Source organism: Bos grunniens, chromosome 6 (assembly GCF_055505025.1).
Source record: "Bos grunniens cultivar Pamir isolate PY7600 chromosome 6, Bosgru_T2T1.0, whole genome shotgun sequence".
Lineage (NCBI taxonomy): Eukaryota > Metazoa > Chordata > Mammalia > Artiodactyla > Bovidae > Bos > Bos grunniens.
Window position 1 is genome coordinate 45118413 of NC_141170.1, and position 21668 is coordinate 45140080.

Sequence of the window (21668 nt, forward strand, 5' to 3'; positions counted from 1 at the left end):
ACTGGGATATTGAACTTGATGATACCACTCTAGTGGCAGAAAGTGAAGAGGAACTAAAGAGCCTCTTGATACAGGTGAAAGAAGACAGTGAAAAAGCTGGCTTGAAACTCAACATTCAAAAAACTAAGATCATGGCATCTGGTCCCATCACTTCACGGCAAATAGAAAGGGAAAAGTAGAATCAGTGACAGATTTTATTTTCTTGGGCTCCAAAATCACTGCAGACAATGACTGCAACCGTGAAATTAAAAGATGCTTGCTCCTTGGAAGAAAAGCTATAACAAACCTAGACAGCATATTAAAAAGCCGAGACATCACTTTATCAACCAAGGTCGGTATAATCAAAGCTATGGTTTTTCCTTTGGTCTTGTACAGAATTGTTGTGAGGCATAAATACGTTACTCTATGTCAATTGTTTAAGCAGTCTCTAGCACACAGTAAGCATTAATTATGATGTCAGTGTTAGCCATTACAGGGGCACCTAAGGTTGCACTAGTGGTAAAGAACCTGCCTGCCAATGCAGAAGATGTAAGAGATGTGGGTTCAGTCCCTGGGTTGGGAAAATCTCCTGGAGGAGGGTATGGCAACCCACTCCGGTATTCTTGCCTGAAGAATCCCATGGACAAGAGAAGCCTGGAATTCTACAGTCTATAGGGTCGCACAGAGTCGGACACAACTGGAGCCACTTAGCACTCAAGTATGCACAGCCATTACAATTATTCTGGCAGCTGGGATCCTTTTTTAACAATAGTAATTTTGTATGAGCAGTTTGCTCTAAGTAGAGTTTATGGAAGGGATATAGTAACTTCTGTTTTAATGCAGTTTACTCTAAGATCCCAGAAGTTATGATGAAAATATGGAATACTCATTAACAAAATAATCCCTTTCACTTTTTATATATTTATTTTTGGCTGTGCTAGGTCTTCATTGCTGCATGGGCTTTTCTCTAGTTGTGGCAAGTGGGGGCTGCCCACTAATTGTAGTGCACAGGTTTCTCATTGCAGTGGCTTCTCTTGTTATGGAGCACAGGACCTAGGGCATGCAGGCTTCAGTAGTTGAAGCTCATGGGCTTACTAGTTGTGGCTACTGGGCTCTAGAGCACAGGCTCAATAGTTGTGGTACATGGGCTTAGTTTCTCTGTGGCATGTGGGATCTCCCCAGATCAGGGATCAAATCCATGTCTCCTATACTGGCAGGCAGATTCTTTACCACTAAGCCACCAGGGAAGCCCCTCCCATTCACCTTTATCTAATATTCCACAACAATACAAATGTCCCCAGCATAGTTATTTAGACTTTGTAAACCAAAGAGAAAAAAAAATTAGGTACGAACATTTAACAAGTTGTTTTCTAAGCACTAACAATGTTTAAGGTTGGTATTCAAAGTCCACTTTACAGATAAGGAAGCAGGAGAGGAGGACACTGCCATAGGCAAGGTCATTCAAAAGGGAAGACTGCTAACTGTCCAGCCCACTGTTGAACTCACTAAATTCATACAACCAGTGACAAGCCAAATCTCCCTTTTAATGCACTTGGTCTCTGACACCTTGAAGCCACTGGAATCCCATGTTCACTCCGAACAAATATTCATCTTGTGCTACTTCAGCCTCCCCAGGCCAGTCTGGGACTTAAGGTTTAATTAAATCCTGTGGAGCTGTATCTTTGAAGGAGCTATTATCTTTAAGTGATTCTGCTTTATGAGTGTCTAAGAAAAGAGGAAAGAGAGAGAAAGAAGAAGACAGAGAGCAAGAGGTGACAGAGATGAGAAAGAAACAGTACAAATCAAGTATCTTTGATCTAAGTTGATTAGTTATGCATTTTTGCCAGCGGTAATTGAAAGACTCAAGGAGAATGCGAATTACCCACGGAAAGCAATCGTGTGTGGTGGATAGCCTGTCTCCATTACCTATGTCAATGGCAGAACTGAAGTGCTGACACTGCATCATGGTTTTCAAAAGGCAGTTTTGGACATCACATAAAACAGTTCTTCACTCTTACGATTTACATTTAGATGCTGCAGAAATAAGTTATGGAAGCAAATCTAAGTAGAGTTTACAGTTTCAATCAAAATTTCTCTTTTCCTGTGATGTTTATTATTCATCGTATACAATGCCATTACACAGCGAGGAGATTTTTCAAGAATAGTGTTTCTGCATTGTCCAGTTTGCCCTAGGCACAGCTAAAACAGGGGGACAGGTCCTTCTGCAAAGTAAAAATTAACTATTCTTTAGCTTTCAAAGAGTGATTTTGGATGAACAAATATTTAGGGGGTTCAGAAAATGGTCAGAGCAAGTCTTCTCCTTTCCAGACATTTTTATTTCTGAAGCATGGAAACAAGGAAACAGCGCTTTTCCATGCAAATAGAATGCCCCCAGGCCTTTCTTTGCAATATTTATGATCAAATTATATTTTTTAATGTCTTTGGAACTCAGGAAACAATTGGAACTACATGATTAGCTGACAGTGCTATGTTTTTAGTACATGCAATAAATCTAGGTGTAAATCTCATTTCAAAATTGTATTCTCCGAGGTTGTTAGCCATTTGATCTTTAAATTTCCACATTTGGTGCAATCTAATTCAACAAATGGTAATTGCTTGCTATAGATTGGGTACTGTGTTGGGCACTGTGGTGTTTAAAAATGAGAGCACAGGTTCCTATGCCTAATGAACTCACAATTTAGTAAAGAGATGGGGCTTCTAAAAGAGAAAAAAAGGCATAGACTAAAGCAAAATGTAGAATAAGACAGTATCATGAAGGTATATTCAAGGTGCTACGCAAGGTTCAAATGTTTCTCCCTCAACACTATGTATCTCAACTCCTTCAAAGTCATGCTACCAATCTTCTATCATCTTGTTCATCCTACATGTTGTGTTTACCTTGAGACTCACAGGTTAATTTCTTCATCTCTTAAAGACACAGCACCTGACTCACAGTGACTCTCCACCTCTGTTCTTGGTGATTTCAGTGTCTTCTTGGAATTCCTTCCAGTATCTTGGATTTTTAATTTCATTGCCTTCTCAGCTACTATGACCTGATCTTTCAGCCCACTTCAGCTTCCTTCTTTTCTATACATAGTCATTACAAATGACTACACTGCTTCCATCGGCTCAGTTTCAAGTATTCCATTCTCTGAGCTCCATATAGTATCCCTCTGGTTTAGTCTCTCTGGTACTCCAACTCCAGCAAGCTATTTGAACCCATCTATGTTTTCACTTTCCCACCCTACTCTGACCTCGATTCTACAATCCATCATTATTATTACTATTTTGTGCATGCCCTAACCTCCCTGATCATTGCAAACCCACTCTGAATCTGCACTGGAATCACAGGCATCAAAGCCACCGGGGAGGTGAACACATGCTGATTCATCTTGCTTCAAATTCATGATTACAAACTCTACTACTTCTTTACAGGCATATTATTATATTTTCCCCAATCCATTCTCAGTCTCCCACTCTTCAGAGGAATATTCCATATCTTCCTTTCCCTCTTAAACATCCAACACCCCTTCTGTTATCCTTTCTCTGAGCTATGACCTGACTAGTTATTCACTGAGAAAATGGAGGTAGTCAGAAGATCCGCATCTTCCTACAGCCATAAACCCACCTGCATCTGTACCCATATACTCCTCCTTCCCTCCTGGTATCAATAAAACAGAGGAACCATTGACATCCCTTTCAAAGGCCAGTCCCTTGACGTGTGCTTGGACTTCTGCTCTTGCCTAATTGAGAATTTTGTACCCCTTCTCTCCTATATCATTGAATTTTCCCTCTGGATTAGTCCTATCAGTAAACAAACTTAGAAAATTCCTCCCATATTTCAAATTCTCCTCCAACCACCATCTCTTTATCCTCCTTTATAGCAAATCTCAATCTTTTTTTAAAGTTATTTATACCTGCAGTGTCACATTCCTCTCTGCCAATGCTCTCTTGACACAGGCTTTTGTCTACATCATCTCATGGTACCTGCTCTTAATAGCCATCCCAACAATGATCATATCTCAACTCTCATCTAACCTCGCATAGTGGCAGCATAAGACAAAGCCTATTATTCCTTATTCATTGAAATACTTTCTTTACCTAGCCTCCAGGATGAGGATCCAACTATAAACTGACAATTTCACAGTCGATATTTCCAGCCATAACCTCTCCCCAAGTTCTAACTTTGTGTCTTCAACTGCCAAGTAGACACTGCCACTTGGATAGCTAACAGTGTGTGCATGGCTAAGTCATTTCAGTTGTGTCCAATTCTTTAGGACCCTAAGGACTGTACCCCACCAGGCTCCTCTGTCCATGGGATTCTCAAGACAAGAATACTGGAGCGGGTTGTCATGCCCTTCTCCAGGGGATCTTCCTGACCCAGGGATCGAACTTGCGGCTCCTGAGGCTCCTGCATTGCAGGCTGGTTCTTTACCGCTGAGCCACCTAGGAAGTAGATAGCTAACAGGCATCTCAAATTTAACATATACAGGAGTTACACTACATTTTCCCCCTCTTAACCATTTTTTCCTACAGTTAAGTCCCTCTCCAAAAAAAAAAAAAAAAAAAATCCATTCCATAGTCCAATTGCTCACGCCAAAAACTTTGAAATTATCTTTGACCCTATTGTTCTTTCCTCCTACATCCAACTAAGAGCAAATTTATTGGTACCACCTTCAAAATATAGCCAAATCCACCACTTCCTATCACCTCCACTGTTACCCTACTCTAAGCCATCACCTAGATTTTTACAATCATCTTCTAATCAGACTGCCTATTTTTTACTGTTCAGTTCAGTTCAGTCACTCAGTCATCTCCGACTCTTTGCAACCCCATGAATCGCTGCATGCCAGGCCTCCCTGTCCATCACCAACTCCCAGAGTTCACTAAGACTCATGTCCATCGAGTCAGTGATGCCATCCAGCCATCTCATCCTCTGTCATCCCCTTCTCCTCCTGCCCCCAATCCCTCCCAGCATCAGAGTCTTTTCCAATGAGTCAACTCTTCGCATGAGGTGGCCAAAGTACTGGAGTTTCAGCTTCAGCATCATTCCCTCCAAAGAAATCCCAGGGCTGATCTCCTTCAGAATGGACTGGTTGGATCTCCTTGCAGTCCAAGGGACTCTCAAGAGTCTTCTCCAACACCACAGTTCAAAAGCATCAATTCTCTGGTGCTCAGCTTTCTTCACAGTCCAACTCTCACATCCATACATGACCACAGGAAAAACCATAGCCTTGACTAGACGGACCTTTGTTGGCAAAGTAATGTCTCTGCTTTTGAATATGCTATCTAGGTTGGTCATAATAACCCCTACATTTCTCTCCTTACAGATCCACCACAGTGATTTTTTTTAATGTTAGTCATTTGAGGTCATTACTCTACTCAAAATATTCTAAGAGATCCATATTTCATTCAGAATAAAAGCTACAGCTTTTCCAAGACCCACCAGACCTACATGAACTGGTCCTCAGAGTCTCTCTGAGACTACCTCCTACCACCCTTCTCTGACTCGCTTTGTTCCAGCCACTCTGTCTTCCTTGCTCTACCCCATACATCTTGGCAAAGCACAAGATTGCTTCAGGGCCTTTGCCCCTGCGGCTTCCTTGGCTGGGAACAGTCTTTCCCCAGGTTCACTCTCTCCCTCACCTGATGTCTGTGCTCACATAGTTACTGTGTCAGATTTCCTTGAATACCTGTTGTTACCTCTTGTCTTATCCTACTCTGTCACTTGATGGTGTCTCACTTCCCAAGTTAGCATTACCATCACCCAAAATGTTGCATATGTATTTTTTCTGTCTGCAACAATGAGGAGTACCTAGAGAACAAGGATTTTATTTAGCTCCTTGCTCTATGCCCCATGTCTACAGGAATGCTTGATACATTATAGGTACTGAATAAATATGTATAAAGGGAATCAAACTTCTTCATTCTTCACGGAAAATTTCTGCAGTACTTCCTTCATAGTGTCTCCTGCACTTACCAGCAGCAGCAAGAGAAGTGAGAGTGAGAGATAAGTCCTTCCCCATGGTTTTCATCAATTCCCTCAACTTTGATTGACTTACAAGGTCAATAAAAACACTATTTTCTCTGCATACACAATCAAGGTAAGACTTCCAGGCTCCCTTCCAACCATATTGTGGCCCCGAAGCCTTGTTTACTAAGGAACTTGCAAACATCCACTACTTGTACTGTCCCTCCCTTTCCTGCTCTCTGAACCCATACCACTGTCTCTAATATTCCTGTTTGTCTTGGGCGACTCATTTTTTATCTTTTTTTGTGGGTTTCTCTTTCTCATCTCTTCCCCTTAAATTTTATTTTTCCTGAGATTTTGTCCTTAGCCTTCATTGCTCACTCATCTGTTTCATCTCATTCATTCCCATTAGCTACTATATATTTGTGAATGGCTTATAATCCATTCCAGCCCTTCACTATACTCCAGCCCTATATATCTTCCTATTGAGCACCTCCACCTGGTGATCCCACAGGCACGTTAAACTCAAGATGTTTGTATTAGCCAGAATAAGCTAGTTTATATTGCAGTAAGAAGCCACCCCCAAACCTCAGTGATTTAACATGTAGAATTTTACTTTTTGCTCATACAAGGTCCCCTCAGACCTAGGTGTCTCTCCAGGGTAACTATTTCTATAGCCAGAGACCCAGCCAGGGTGCTTGAATCTCTTAGTCCAGCCATCTTAACACAAAGCCTATGGTTCACACAACAAGGTTAAAGACTGAGGGAAAGACCTCACAACAATAACTATGAGCCTTAGCCAAAAGCTGTGTGTCACTTCCGCTCACAGCCCATTGGCTAGAACTATTTCATAACTCCATGCAACTGCATACAAAATTCAATCTTCCAAGTTACTGTAAAGAGAGGTGAACCATCCATAAGCACTGCCATGCCTTCCAATATGTCCAAGACTAACAAGCCAGCATGGGATCATGCAGTATGTAACCAAGGGCCAGGAGGCAAAGCTTGGTCAGAAGCAGCTGCTGCCAATATCATCACCATCATCACCTCCTTAACTTTCACTGCTCACATCACATCCAATCATTCTTCAAGCCTTACAGGTTCTACCTCCTTAAATATTGGTGTACTGGGGAATATTGGGCCTCTTTTCTCCATTACTGCTACCACTACCTTACTCTAGCCTCTCATGGCCTTCGTTTGCAAACCTGTAGTCTTCCCACTCTTAGTCTACTAATATGAAAGTGAAAAGTGAAGTCACTCAGTCGTGTCCGACTCTTGGTGACCCCATGGACTATAGCCTGCCAAACTCCTCCACCCATGGGATTTTCCAGGCAAGAATACTGGAGTGGGTTGCCATTTCCTTCTCCAGGGGATCTTCCCGACCCAGGGATTGAACCCTTGTCTCCTGCACTGCAGGCAGACTCTTTACTGTCTGAGCCACCAGGGAAGCCCTCAGTCTCCTAATATATGTCCCATCTAAAGAGCGCCATCCATCATGTTCATCCAACTTCAAAACTGCCTTTACCCCAGCCACTTTCTACTACCCTGTTCTGTTTTCTTTTTTCAGACCCCTTGTCACTATCTGAAATTATATCTGTCTACTTTTCCCCACCTCTACTGCTGCCACCATACACATAAACATGCATTGGAATGTAAGTTCCCTGAGATTAGGAAATTGACTAATCAGAGCTTTATCACAGGGCAGATCTTCAGTGTGTATTTGTGGAATGAATAGACTTTCCATCATGAAGCCCAACTGATGTTTATAAAACAAAGCTGACCATGTCATTTCTCAACTTAAATGTTCCAGGGATTCCTTATTGCATCTCCAGATAAAATTTCTGCTCCTTAGCAAATTTATGAGACCCTTCATGAAATATCTCTTCTTATTTCTCTGGAGTCACAGACCATGATCACCTCCTTCTCAAGGGGTTTTCTCTCCCAATGGAGTCTGAAACTCATTTTCCATCTGAGTATAGTACTTTTCAAAGATAATCCCTCCCTTCACTTGGTTAACTCTGATTAGCTCTTCAGGATTCAAGTTAGACAGTGTCTCCTCTAACGGTCAGAGCCTCCCCTATGTACTGTGATATGCAGGGCACTGTGATAGTCACTAGGTTAGAACTAGAAACTCTGATAGACAGCAGGTTAAAACCAGGCCCTGGGCTAGATACGAGGTTACCACTGTAAACATGACGTATCTATGTTGTGACTGCACAACTAGTTGTAAAATCTAACTATCAAACCTAGCTTAAAGCATTGTTCATGTAGAATATCATTGTTACCTTTATTGTTACTCCTACTATCAGATCAGATCAGATCAGTCACTCATTCATGTCCGACTCTTTGTGACCCCATGAATCACAGCACGCCAGGCCTCCCTGTCCATCACCAACTCCTGGAGTTAACTCAGACTCATGTCCATCAAGTCAGTGATGCCATCCAGCCATCTCATCCTCTGTCATCCCCTTCTCCTCTTGCCCCCAATCCCTCCCAGCATCAGGGTCTTTTCCAATGAGTCAACTCTTCGCATGAGGTGGCCAAAGTACTGGAGTTTCAGCTTTAGCATCATTCCTTCCAAAGAAATCCCAGGGCTGATCTCCTTCAGAATGGACTGGTTGGATCTCCTTGCAGTCCAAGGGACTCTCAAGAATCTTCTGCAACACCACAGTTCAAAAGCATCAATTCTTCGGTGCTCAGCCTTCTTCACAGTCCAACTCTCACATCCATACATGACCACAGGAAAAACCATAGCCTTGACTAGACGGATCTTTGTTGACAAAGTAGTGTCTCTGCTTTTGAATATGCTCTCGAGGTTGGTCATAACTTTCCTTCCAAGGAGTAAGCGTCTTTTAATTTCATGGCTGCAGTCACCATCTGCAGTGATTTTGGAGCCCAGAAAAATAAAGTCTGACACTGTTTCCACTGTTTCCCCATCTATTTCCCATGAAGTGACGGGACAGGATGCCATGATCTTCGTTTTCTGAATGTTGAGCTTTAAGCCAACTTTTTCACTCTCCACTTTCACCTTCATCAAGAGGCTTTTTAGTTCCTCTTCACTTTCTGCCATAAGGGTGGTGTCATCTGCATATCTGAGGTTATATTGATATTTCTCCCCGCAATCTTGATTCCAGCTTGTGTTTCTTCCAGTCCAGCGTTTCTCATGATGTACTCTGCATAGAAGTTAAATAAACAGGGTGACAATATACAGCCTTGACGAACTCCTTTTCCTACTTGGAACCAGTCTGTTGTTCCATGTCCAGTTCTAACTGTTGCTTCCTGACCTGCATATAGGTTTGTCAAGAGGCAGGTCAGGTGGTCTAGTATTCCCATCTCTTTCAGAATTTTCCACAGGTGATTGTGATCCACACAGTCAAAGGCTTTGGCATAGTCAATAAAGCAGAAATAGATGCTTTTCTGCAACCCTCTTGCTTTTTCCATGATCCAGTGGATGTTGGCAACTTGATTTCTGGTTCCTCTGCCTTTTCTAAAACCAGCTTGCACATCAAGAAGTTCATGGTTCACATATTGCTGAAGCCTGGCTTGGAGAATTTTGAGCATTACTTTACTAGCATGTGAGATGAGTGCAATTGTGCGGTAGTTTGAGCATTCTTTGGCATTGCCTTTCTTTGGGATTGGAATGAAAACTGACCTTTTCCAGTCCTGTGGCCACTGCTGAGTTTTCCAAATTTGCTGGCATATTGAGTGCAGCATTTTCACAGCATCATCTTTCAGGATTTGAAATAGCTCAACTGGAATTCCATCACCTCCACTAGCTTTGTTCGTAGTGATGCTTTCAAAGGCCCACTTGACTTCACATTCCAGGATGTCTGGCTCTAGGTGAGTGATCACACCATCGTGATTATCTTGGTCATGAAGATCTTTTTTGTACAGTTCTTCTGTGTATTCTTGCCACCTCTTCTTAATATCTTCTGCTTCTTTTAGGTCCATACCATTTCTGTCCTTTATCGAGCCCATCTTTGCATGAAATGTTCCTTTGGTATCTCTGATTTTCTTGAAGAGATTCCTAGTCTTTCCCATTCTGTTGTTTTCCTCTATTTCTTTGCACTGATCGCTGAAGAAGGCTTTCTTATCTCTTCTTGCTCTTCTTTGGAACTCTGCATTCAGATATTATATCTTTCCTTTCCTCCTTTGCTTTTCACTCCTCTTCTTTTCACAGCTATTTGTAAGGCCTCCCCAGGCAGCCATTTTGCTTTTTTGCATTTCTTTTCCATGGGGATGGTCTTGATCCCTGTCTCCTGTACAATGTCACGAACCACATTCCATAGCTCATCAGGCACTCTATCTATCAGATCTAGGGCCTTAAATCTATTTCTCACTTCTACTGTATAATCATAAGGGATTTGATTTAGGTCATATCTGAATGGTCTTTCTTCAATTTAAGTCTGAATTTGGCAATAAGGAGTTCATGGTCTGAGCCACAGTCAGCTCCTGGTCTTGTTTTTGCTGACTGTATAGAGCTTCTCCATCTTTGGCTGCAAAGAATATAATCAATCTGATTTTGGTGTTGACCATCTGGTGATGTCCATGTATAGAGTCTTCTCTTGTGTTGTTGGAAGCGGGTGTTTGTTATGACCACTGCATTTTCTTGGCAAAACTCTATTAGTCTTTGCCCTGCTTCATTCCGTATTCCAAGGTCAAATTTGCCTGTTACTCCAGGTGTTTCTTGATTTCCTACTTTGCATTCCAGTATAACTCCTACTATAGTTATACTTTTTTTTTATCCAATGGCATTACCCATCCAGAATGATGTGAAACTCAGAAGTAAGCAAGCAAATGTCTTTGAGTAGCCAAATTGATATAAAAAAGCTGATAGACTTTATAATCTGGTCCCTGGGTCCTCCCTCAGAACTCCATTATGGTAGAGTGTACTCATTCAAAATACATTTCAAACAACCTTCACTATTTGGTTCACCAGCCCACAAGATGATAGAATCCACCAAACAACTATTTTATTAATTGCTTACTACACACAAAACACTGTGCTAAGTTGTGGGAATTAGAAGAAAGTATTTAAAAATGTCTTCATTCCAGGGGTTCATTGGCATACTCTATACTTTCTACTCAATCTTCCTGTGAACCTAAAACTGTTTTAAAAAGTAAAGTTTATTGGTTAAAAAATTTAAGTCCCCATTCCCATTCATTATAACCACTCACTTCATTGAAGAGTTAACAGAAATAAGAAGACAGGATAGAGGTAAATACATCATAAAAGCAAGAAATTAAATCTGACTTTTTCAACTAGAGAGGGTACGGGAGTAGCAGGGGAGAGAATGGGAAAATCAGGAACAGCAACTTAATGAGCATAGTAGTTTAGAGCTACTTATTAAAGAGATGAAAAATCCTACATACCTAAAGAACCTCTGATCTAGGACAATGAGAAGGGCACTCAGCTAAGCTTTGGGCTGAATTTTCATCTAGGTCTCTATTTGCCCTCCTGCACAGTCTTCATAAAGTCACACTGGCTCTCTGGACCTTACTCTCTTCTTGTCTTTTGTGAGGAAGCTGAACCAGATGGTCTTCACCAAGGCCCACCATGTTTTAAAATCCTGATTCTATGTTCAAATTTCTGACCTTGAGCCATCAAAATAAAGGTAAAATATATTCAGTATACTCTGATTTAAAAGGCAGGAAGGAACGGGTATCATATATTTTAGAAGTCTTTATAGAAATGGCAGTTTTCTAAAGTTTGCAATTTAGCAGGAAAAGTTTCCGTTATCTAAAAAATCCATTTAAGTGGAACACTGCTATTCCCCACCTAGTGCTAGATAAGTGAAAATTTTACAGTGTTATTTAAACAGCCCGTGCTGGGCTGACCAAAATAGTTTTAGGCCAAAGAAACAGAGAGAAACCTTCAAAGAATTCTCCTTTCCCTGCAGTTTCTATCAAAACTGGCCAAAGAGGGTAAATTAGTCATTCCCAAAGAGAACCCCTTTAGGAAAGCAAGAGTTGCAAGGGTGGAGAAGTCAACTTCTCTAGAAGATGGACAGGCACCAATGCCCTCTACCTAACCACGTCCCACCACATCTCGTATCACCTGAGCAAGGTATAGATGTGTGCTGCTGAACCCTGGGACTGTGCTTCCTTGCACTAAAAAGCTATCAGCCAGTGCAGGGTGTCCAGATGGGCTCCTGTCCAGATGGCTATGTTTTAATGTTTTAAAACTGAAATACCTCTTTCCTTTAGATGGATACATCACATCTGAGAACAACTTCATCTCCAAAGGTGACAAATAAGTGAGTTGCCAACTGTACTGGCTCTGGATAGAGGGAGACTGCCAAACCCAGAGAGGCTGTTCACACACACACCCAGCTGAGCAGAGGAAAGCTGACCCTGCCGAAAGCTCACATATTCCTTTACTCATTCATTTGAGAGTTTCAGGCCCCTACTATGTGTCTGGGCTTCCCAAGGGGCTCAGTGGGTAAAGAACCTGCCTGCAATACAAAAGATGGCAGAGATATGGGTTTGATCCCTGGGTCAGGAAGATCCCGTGGAGGAGGGCACAGCAACTCACTCCAGTATTCTTGCCTGGAGAATCCTATGGACAGAGCAGCCCAGTGGACTACAGTCCATAGGTTGCAGAGTCAGACATGACTGAAGCGACCTAGCACAGCACAGCACACTATGTGTCAAGCACTGAATTAAACCCAGGAATTTAATGGTGGAGGAAAAATTAGCATGATCTTTGCCTTCATGTAATGTACTTTTTGTAAAATTACAAAAGTCTTATGAGCTAGCAAAGATTAGTAATATTTCAGAAGAAAGTAAAAGTGTTGGTTACTCAGTTGTGTTTGACTCTTTACAACCCCATGGACTATCACCCACCAGGCTTCTCTGTCCATGGAATTCTCTAGACAAGAATACCGGAGTGGGTTGCCGTTCCCTTCTCCAGGGGATCTTGTTGATTCAGGGATCAAATCAGGTCTCCTGCATCACAGGCACATTCTTTACCATCTGAACCACAAGGTTGGTTCTATCTATGAGCTACTAAAGATTAATAATATTTTAGAAGACTTGGTGTCTAGGAAGGGGGAATATATAGGACTTCTCTGTAGCTCAGATGGTGAAAAATCTGCCTGCAATGCAGGAGACCCAGGTTTGATCCCTGGGTCATGAAGACCCCCAGGAAAAGGGAATAGCGACCCACTCCAATGTTCTTGCCTGGAGAATCCATGGACAGGGGAGCCTGGTGGGCTTTAGTCTGTGGGGTCACAAAGAGTCAGACACAACTAGTGACTAACACTACTACTACTAAGGGGGAATATGGAAGATGGACTGACCTAGTTGTGAGGTTAAGGAGAAGCAAGGAAGCCTTTCTCTCGAAGAGGTGGCATTTGATCTAAGAACACAAGGTTAAGTTGGCATTAACTTCAAGCCTTCTATATAAGGCAGCCAATCAATTATTTGCCATCATGGATCAATGTTTGTTAGCCTAGTATGCACAAATTCACACACCCAGGTATACTAGGAAAATGCAGTCACTAGATTACTTTGCACAGATTTCTTTCTGCCAATTTTACTCAAAATCTATTAGGGAAAATTTTTCTTATTATATTAAAACCAACACAGACTTATTATGACAGAAAAAACAATATTTGAAGGTTTTTTAAAGAAAACAAAATTTCTAGATAGTTCTAGTCTTCTGTAGGATTGTTTTGGGCAATACTCAACCCCTCTTTTCACTTTCACTTGTCATTAGGGCTACTTCAAGAGAAAAGAACTAGAAACTCTTGATATCTCATTACTAAAAGAGGCTCAGATATGATTCAAGATTATTTTTATCACTGACCTTTAAATAACAATGGGTTCATTTCTAGTAATAGCAAAAGTAGTAGTAGTAATAGTCATAGTCTCAACAGTGTGGCTACTGCATCAGTAGTAGCTATTGTTATTGTAGCTAATCAGTTCAGTTCAGTTCAGTTCAGTCACTCAGTCGTGTCCGACTCTTTGCAACCCCATGAATCGCAGCACGCCAGGCCTCCCTGTCCATCACCAGCTCCCGGAGTTCACTCAGACTCACATCCATCGAGTCAGTGATGCCATCCAGCCATCTCATCCTCTGTCGTCCCCTTCTCCTCCTGCCCCAAATCCCTCCCAGCATTAGGGTCTTTTCCAATGAGTCAACTCTTCACATGAGGTGGCCAACATACTGGAGTTTCAGCTTTAGCATCATTCCCTCCAAAGAAATCCCAGGGCTGATCTCCTTCAGAATGGACTGGTTGGATCTCCTTGCAGTCCAAGGGACTCTCAAGAGTCTTCTCCAACACCACAGTTCAAAAGCATCAATTCTTCGGTGCTCAGCCTTCTTCACAGTCCAACTCTCACATCCATACATGACCACAGGGAAAACCATAGCCTTGACTAGATGAACCTTTGTTGGCAAAGTAATGTCTCTGCTTTTGAATATGCTATCTAGGTTGGTCACAACTTTCCTTCCAAGGAGTAAGCGTCTTTTAATTTCATAGCCGCAGTCACCATCTGCAGCGATTTTGGAGCCCACAAAAATAAAGTCTGACACTCCACTGTTTCCCCATCTATTTGCTGTGAAGTGATGGGACCAGGTACCATGATCTTCGTTTTCTGAATGTTGAGCTTTAAGCCAACTTTTTCACTCTCCACTTTCACTTTCATCAAGAGGCTTTTGAGTTCCTCTTCACTTTCTGCCAAAAGGGTGGTGTCATCTGCATATCTGAGGTTATTGAGATTTCTCCCGGAAATCTTGATTCTAGCTTGTACTTCTTCCAGCCCAGCATTTCTCATGATGTACTCTGCATATAAGTTAAATAAACAGGGTGACAACATACAGCCTTGACATACTCCTTTTCCTATTTGGAACGAGTCTGTTGTTCCATGTCCAGTTCTAACTGTTGCTTCCTGACCTGCATATAGGTTTTTCAAGGGGCAGGTCAAGTGGTCTAGTATTCCCATCTCTTTCAGAATTTTCCACAGTTTATTTATAGTTATTAGCAATAAGTATTAGTAGCAGTGATTGTTGTCACAGTCATAGCAGAAGTAGCAGTGCATGGGCGCATGCTAAGTCCCTCAGTCGTGTCCAACTTTTTGCAACCCTATAGACCATAGCCTGCCAGGCTCCTCTGTCCATGAGCTTCTTCAGGCAAGAATACTGGAGTGGGTTGCCATGCCCTCCTCCAGGGGATCTTCCCAACCCAGGGATCAAACCCACATCTCTTATGTCTCCTATATTGGCAGGTGGTCTCTTTACCACTAGCACCACCTGGGAAGCCCAGAAGTAGTATAAATAGTAGTAAAAAGTGGGTTGGATCTGAACACTACCATTTATCAATTGAATGAAACTAGACAAATTATTTAAATTTCCTACACCTTTAGAATGGGATTAATAAAACATCTATCTCCTAAGACTGTTTGTTAAGAGAAACTAAATATGGATAAAGGAAGATATTGGTACAAAACAAGCCTTCTATATGTAAAGGCTAATTTAAAAGTATTATCTTATTATTAGTATTATTGGTATTATATCTCAACATTCAGAGAGGAAGTTGGAGTAAAGGACAAAGCAAGTAAAAGTTAGGTTGGAGTTGAGGAACAGTAAGTTATAAAATAACCTAACATCAATCTGAATCAAACCCACAATCATCAATAATTTCATTTAGGAAAGAAATGCCCTCCATGTGAGGTTGCTGTCATAATCTCCCTTAAAGTTTTAAGACGTTATAATCTCCCTATATGCACTAACTCAAGTTAAACTAATCCATGCTGCATTTCCCTAAAGAAAGGTTTATATCAAGCATCATTCATAATAGTATCAAAAACAATAAAACAGGAATAAATTCAACCAAGAAGTTGAAGAAGACACAAATGGAAAGACATACTCTACTCATGGACTGGAAGAATTAATATTTTCAAAATGACGATGCCACCCAATTGGGGGCAAGAGGAGAAGGGGACGACAGAGGATGAGATGGCTGGATGGCATCACTGACTCGATGGATGTGAGTCTGAGTAAACTCCAGGAGTTGGTGATGGACAGGGAGGCCTGGCATGCTGTGATTCATGGGGTCGCAAAGAGTCAGACATGACTGAGCAACTGATCTGATCTGATCTGATGTCACCCAAAGCCATCTACAAATTCAAAGCAATCCACATCAAAATACCAAAGATATTCTTCACAGAAATATAAGAAACAATCCCAAAATTTGTCTAAAGCCACAAAAGACCCAAAATAGCCAAAAAAATACTGAAAGAAAAAAAGAAAGCTGGCAGTATCACTACTTCTGAATTTCAAACTATACTATAAAACCATAGTAATAAAGAGTATAGTTCAGGCACAAAAAAAGACACATCAACCAGTGGAACAGAAGAGAGCATCAAAAACTAAATCCTGGCATATTTAGTCAACTGATATTCAACAAGGGAGCCAAGAATACCCAACGGGGGCGGGGGAAATGATCTCTGCAATAAATGGTGTTGGGAAAACTGGAGAAACGCAGCATGCAGAACAATGAAATTAGACCCCTATATCATACTTCAGGCAAAAATAAAGTGGAAATGGATTAAAGACTTAAATATAAAACCTGATAACTTAAAACTCCTATAAGAACAATGATGAGGCAAGAACCTCATCGATATTGATCTTGGAGATTATTTGAACAAGATGCCAAAAGTACAAATAGCAAATGCAAAAATCAACAAACAGAAATATATCAAACTCATCTTTTACACTGCAAAAGAAACAATTAACAAAATAGAAAGATAACCTACCTAATAGAAGAAAATTTTTACAAACTATGTATCAAGTAAAGGTTTAACATCCAAAATATGTAAAGAACTCGGTCATCTTAATAAAAATAATACTAATAATTTGATTAAAAATAGGCAGAAGGCTAAATAAGAGACACTTTGATGAGGACATCAAAATGACTAACAGACATATGAAAAGATAACATCACTCATCACCAGGATTAGTGCAAATCAAAACTACATTGGGATATCACCTCATACCTGTTAGAAGGACTACTATCAAGAAAACAAGAGAGGTCTAGGTGAGGATGTGGTGAAAAGGAAACTTTTATGTATTATCCATGAGAATGTAAACTGCTCCAACCACTATGCAAAACCGTAAGGAAGTTCCTCAAAAAAATTGAAACTAGATCTAACACACGATTCAGCAATTCCATTTCTGGGTACATACCCAAAGGAATGAAAACAGAATTCAATGAGGTATATATACCTCATATATGTTTATCATAGCATTATTCACAACAGTTAAGATATGGAAACAACCCAAAAGCTCATCAAAGGCTGCTGCGGCTGCTAAGTCACTTTGGTCATGTCCGACTCTGTGCGACCCCATATACGGCAGCCCACCACGCTCCGCCCTCCCTGGGATTCTCCCGGCAGAACACTGGAGTGGGTTGCCATTTCCTTCTCCAAGAAGACAGTATGCTGCTGCTGCTAAGTCGCTTCAGTAGTATCTGACTCTGTGCGACCCCATAGATGGAAGCCCACTAGGCTCCTCCATCCCTGGGATTCTCCAGGCAAGAACATTGGAGTGGGTTGCCATTTCCTTCTCCAATGCAGGAAAGTGAAAAGTGAAAGTGAAGTTATTCAGTCGTGCGGACTCATAGCGACCCCATGGACTGCAGCCCACCAGGCTCCTCCACCCATGGGATTTTCCAGGCAAGAGTACTGGAATGAGTTGCCATTGCCTTCTCCTAAAGGATAAAAAAAAAAAAAAAAAAATAGTGGTTCATATACACAATGGAATACTATTCAGCCATGAGAAAGGGGGATATCCTTCCATTTGCAACAACATGGACAGACCTTGAGCAGACTATGCTAATCAAGACAGACGGAGAAAGACAAGTACTATATGAGATCCCTTATATGTCGAAACTAAAAAAGTTAAACCTATAAAAAACAGAGAGTAAAAATTTATTCAATTTTTTCAAAAAGGAAGCAAAAGAAAAAATTATATCAAACGGTGGATGGGGTACTTGGTGTCTTTAAGGAGATTGGACCTGGCATAACTTTTTGTTTATAGTTTCCTACTTCTGGCTTCTTTCTTCTCTCTGGAGTAGGTTGCCAGAGAGGTAATTACCCTCTGGTTTTCTACAAGCCATTCTTTTGAAGAAAAGCAAATCATCTTTAGCGCTTTAATCCTCACTACAGAACCCAATGAGTCAATGCGAGCCTTAGAGCTACTATCCCTTATATGGTTTCCTATATCCTTACTAAGAGCCTTTCCTCTTCAAAGAGTAGTTAGAACCTCCTGTTCTGAAGTCCCGGCTAGCTGGACTCTTAATCATCTTAGCCAGGAGCACAATAGCTTGTTTGCAGACCTGGAAGGAAGTAATAAAAACATTTTGCCCTAAAGACAAACTTAGCATTTAGTCCAACTGCATGCAAATAATTTAATCCTTTCTTTTATTTTTCTTAGCTGCTCAAAAGCAAGCACATACTCTTTAGAGATTAGCCAGAATGTGATGACTTAATTCACGATTACTACTTACATGCCTGGCTTAACATTCTTGTGAATGTGCTCTGAATATTCTTCCTAAAAGCACTGCTGTCATTTTTGCTGAGAAAAGTGCCTGCGAGTCCATTCATTATAGCAAGGGCCCAAAGTCCTGAAAAACGTGCAGATAAGTGGCTGGGTTTCCCAGTTCCAACCACACTCAGGGAGGCACAACAGAGGTCATTATTGTGCTGGCTCTGGTGGTCACCATGAATCATAGTCCAAGAGCTTGTCAGCATTTTTCTGATGGATGGTGATACACTCTAGTAGAGAGTAGGGAAGCAGAACAGGTTCATCAGCTACACTGGGGTCACTGTTTATAAGTTTGTGCAGGGAAGTTAGTTCTGCTGCTCTTTCTAGTCATCAAGGCCTGCCCTGAAAACAGAATTCAGTATAGCTTGTATTCCTTTCTTTATCTTTCCTTAATTTTTTTAACTCTTTTGTTGAGCACTTACTAGGCCCAAGCACTTTGCATATATTGATAATAACATCCAACATTTGTTGAGTGCTACCATGTGCCAGGCATTATTTTAGATGTTTTGTGTAGATTATACTCTTAACAGCCCAGGGCCATAGGGATTGCTATTATCCCCTTTTACAGGTGAAACTTCAGCCCACAGGGATTAAGTAACTTGTGTGTAGTCACACAGCTAGGAAGTACAGTCTGTGCAATTGGGGGAAATTCTATCTTAGAGTGTCTATGGAACTTGTTTGAATATTGGCTGTGAACTAGGGGGACAAGCAAGATCTTCTAGGCCAGAATCTTCCAAAAGGTTCTGAGTGAAAAAGAATATAAGCATCATCCGAAAGTTAATGGTCGATTAAGAGATACTATTACCAAGGGGAGGGGACAACGCTATTTTGGGACACGTGGGCCTACCAGTGATCCTGCCCTTGAAATCTTGTCTGATAGGTGGTCACAAATTTGGAGGTACGGTTCTTTAGTTTTCAGAAGATCTGAGTTTAGACTCAAAAGACCTGAACTCTATATCCAATTATTAACCTTGAGTAAGTCACTTAAACTTTTTAAGGTTCCATTTTCTCTCCACTTAATGGGGCTATCATACTAACAACCATCATACCTATATAACTTGAATTGCTTGTCAGGCAGCTTAGAGATTCTATAAGAAAATGTTTCATAAACTGGAGTGTTGTGCTAATGTGTTGTAATTGTGTTGCACTGAAAGTCCTTATTCTACGGGAATATTTTCTATATACCTTCGGGGTTTGCTGCTGTCACTTCCTAAGAGAAGGGAGCTTCAGCTACTTCTGCATGCTGCCCTTGCTATACCCTAAGATGCTGTTTCACCCAGTCCTTGACCAGAAACCTCCAGCAATTTTTATTTCTGATATTCCAAAGGAATCTTCAGTCTGCCTATCTAAGCCAGGACTTGGATAACTCTGTATGGCCAAGATGATTTGGGAGAGCCCACCTATCACAGAAAAGTAAACAAGCTTCAGTGATTGAAGTAAATAAGGTAATTAAACCTGGGAAGAAAGAAGAATAACATTTCCTCTAAATTTCACATGATTAAAAAATATGTAACGTCCAAATCACAGATAATCAGAAAATAAAATTTGATTTGAAACAAGAGATATTATTGATGGCTTTGTAAATTAAAGACCACCTAACAGGGATTTTACAGAAAGCAAACTAAATCTGAAGTTTCCCTTGGGAATCACTGGAAAGCATAATAACCTTAGAGGCCCAGCCATGTTTTTTCCTCAGATCAAAATTACTATACATCTATAGACTTAATGCACCAATGTCAAATGTAAAAAGCTTTGACAGTCCATGGAAAATGATAGAAAAGGAATTAAGATACTAGCGCTTGCTCAACTTTTGGATGATGATTTTAAAAAATATCCTCTCTGTCATGTTAAGACTTCAGAGAATTTAAGGAGACAGTAATGGCCCAGAAGGCCTTGCTTATCCTTCCATAGGTCACCTTCAGAGATGAACTATATTCTAGTTTCTCAGAAACCACTTACTAATCTGACTTTCATAAATTTAGCCAACACATTTCAATTCACTTATAATTCCCAGTAGGAATGCCCCTTTGTGAAACGAATGCTATAAATATAGAAATCTCTAGAATAGCAGTAATGACAAATATATTCAACCTACTTGAGTACTTTCACTTAATTTTCATGTTGTTCTGGATATAATTATGTAACCTTTGTTTCATGCTTAACTCATTTATTTTTGTTGTAATCATTATTACTTACTTTTATTGCTTGTACTACCATAAAAATGAAAAAAAAAAGATTTTAACATACATATGTAGGGACAAATACATAAGAATAGCCAAGAAAAAAATTGGCAAAGAAGGATAATAGGAGGTAACACTAGCAGATGTTATAAAAAACCAGAGGCACAGAAATTTAAAAATCTCCCTGTAAACTTACTTAACCCTCTCCTGCTCTCAGAGAAAATGAGAACTCAACAGATATCTTGTTAAAAACCCTCAGACAACTCACTTTGCATAGGAAGATGTTATTGTTGACCTGCTAAGTCATGTCCCGTTCTTTGGGACCTCCACAGACAGCAGCATGCCAGGCTTCCTTGTGCTTCACAATCTCCCAGAGTTTGCTCAAGCCCATGTCCATTGATTTGGTGATACCATTCAACCATCTCATCCTCATTCAACCATCTCATCCTCTGTCACCCTCTTTTCCTCCTACCCTCAATCTTTCCCAACCCCAGGGTCTTTTTCAATGAATTGGCTCTTCATATCAGGTGGTCAAAGGATTGGAGCTTCAGCTTCAGCTTCAGTCCTTCCAATGAATATTCAGGATTGATTTCCTTTAGGATGGACTGGTTTGATCTCCTTGCAGTCCAAGGGACTCTCAAGAGTCTTCTCCAACACCACAGTTCAAAAGCATCAGTTCTTCAGTGCTCAGCCTTCTTTATGGTCCAACTGTCACATCTGTACATGACCAGTGGAAAAACCATAGCTTTGACTATATGGACCTTTGTTGGCAAAGTGATGTCTCTGTTTTTTAATATGCTGTCCAGGTTTGTCATACTTTTTCTTCCAAAAAGCAAGCGCCTTTTAATTTAGTGGCTGCAGTCACCACCCTCAGCGACTTTGGAGTCCAAGAAAATAAAGTCTATCACTGTTTTCACTTTTTCTTCTACTATTTGCTATGAAATGATGGGACTGGATACCTTGATCTTAGCTTTTTGAATGTTGAGTT

General features: G+C 40.8%; 1 long non-coding RNA gene across 9 annotated transcripts in view; it reads right to left on the reverse strand.

Moving 5' to 3' along the window:
- Positions 1-21668, reverse strand: part of LOC147370614 (uncharacterized) — a 314358-nt gene that overhangs the window by 75711 nt on the left and 216979 nt on the right. The gene's annotated exons all lie outside the window — the stretch shown is intronic.